This window comes from Sphaeroforma arctica (assembly GCF_001186125.1).
Source record: "Sphaeroforma arctica JP610 unplaced genomic scaffold supercont1.309, whole genome shotgun sequence".
Taxonomy (NCBI): domain Eukaryota; class Ichthyosporea; order Ichthyophonida; genus Sphaeroforma; species Sphaeroforma arctica.
In genome coordinates this window covers 43,467-45,505 of record NW_014040249.1, presented here as the reverse complement: position 1 = coordinate 45,505, position 2,039 = coordinate 43,467, and positions in this window count along the sequence as shown.

The following is a 2,039-nucleotide window of genomic DNA, read 5'->3' as shown; positions in this document are numbered from 1 at the left end:
AATATATATATAACTATACATATAGATATATATATAATATATATATATATATATATATATATATATATTTATAATAAAATAATATATATATATATATATATACATATACATATACATATTTATATATGTACATGTACATATAAATATACATATAAATGTACATATACATATATATATATACATATACATATACGTATATATATCCATATCCATATAAATATGTATATATTCGTATACATATACACAAACATACACATACACATACACATATATTAATATTAACATATTAATATATATATATATATATTAATCATACATTCATATAGTATAGACATACTTAAGAAACCGCATGAACAGCGGTTGTAAACAGAGCACCGAGGTCAACTGACAAACAGTCATGGTTTGAGGGAGGGGCATTTCATTGAGAATCTTCTTGGCTGCAATCACAGAAATATCACAGCAAAAGTCAAGTTTGAGTGTGTAAGCGGAGCCTGTGGTGATTTCCTATGCAATTGGAATTGATGAAGGGAAGCTTGCGAGTACAAGACAAACAATAGGAACATATGAAGGGAAACTTGAGAATATATTTCAGGCAGTTGGGATTTATGAAGGGACTTATATGGGACATTTAGTTTGTAAACGCATGCGGGCTATACGATCGTGTGGGCGTGGTTGATCTCTTTTATGCCATAGGATTACATTTGAGCCAGACTCATGTATGCTATACGACGAATACAAATGTATGCTATGCGGCAAATAAAAATAAATGCTATACGACAAATACACGTGTACTATACGACAAAAATATATGTGTGCTGTACGGCGAATACACATATATGATACACGGCAAATACAATATATGCTACACAACAAATACACGTGTACTATACGACAAAGACATATGTATGCTGTACGACAGTTACAAATGTATGATATACGGCAAATAAAAATATATGCTATACGACAAATACACGTGTACTATACGACAAAGACATATGTATGCTGTACGACAGTTACAAATGTATGCTATACGGCAAATAAAAATATATGCTATACGACAAATACACGTGTACTATACGACAAAGACATATGTATGCTGTACGACGAATACGAATATATATGGTACGCGGCAAATACAAATGTATGCTACACGACATATACATATGCTTACTGCACGACAAAAATAAGTGTGTGCTGTACGACGAATACATATGAATAAATACAAACATTTGCTATACAGCAAATACACAGGCATACTCGACGACAAATACATATGTATGCTATACGAAAACTACACATGATGCAATAGATCCACATTTGAGTCTACATAAGCGTTATGTTGCTCTACACTACTGCAACGTACAATAATTGCTCGCACTCCAGATCTAAGGTTTGTACTACTTTCAGCAACAGAGGTATCGCCACCCTTTGTGATGCGAATTTTTTTCGGAAGTATTCAATGCCAAAATTAATTAAACATTTAATCTCTAACTATATGAACCGTTACAACGGGCCGACTTAGACAAGATACAGAACATTTCAAGAATATCACTTAAACAAGTTATAATTTTCAAATAGATCGATCGACTCTGAACAAGATATGTTGTGATGGAATACCACTTACACAGGTTGTTTGTGATCGCCGAGAATCCATACCACGCCACACACAGCAACACCACTTTGACCCTCCTGAAATACGGAGTGGAAGAGGGTGAAGATGACTGACAGTGAGCCGAAACGGAATTGATCACAATATGTTCATCCGTGCACAGTACAATGCTGATGATGCTCTGTGTGTGTGTAATTCAGAGTGTCGCATTGCCATTGACAGACCGGCACAGCACAGAGACAGTCAGACAGAAAAAACTAATACAAGACTTGATTGCGATGGAACTGTGAACACTCGGACCAGACATACGCCAAGTGATTAATAGAACAATACTACAATCAATATATATATATATATATAAATATATAAATATATACTTATATATAGATATATATATATTTATATATATAGATATATAAATATTTATACA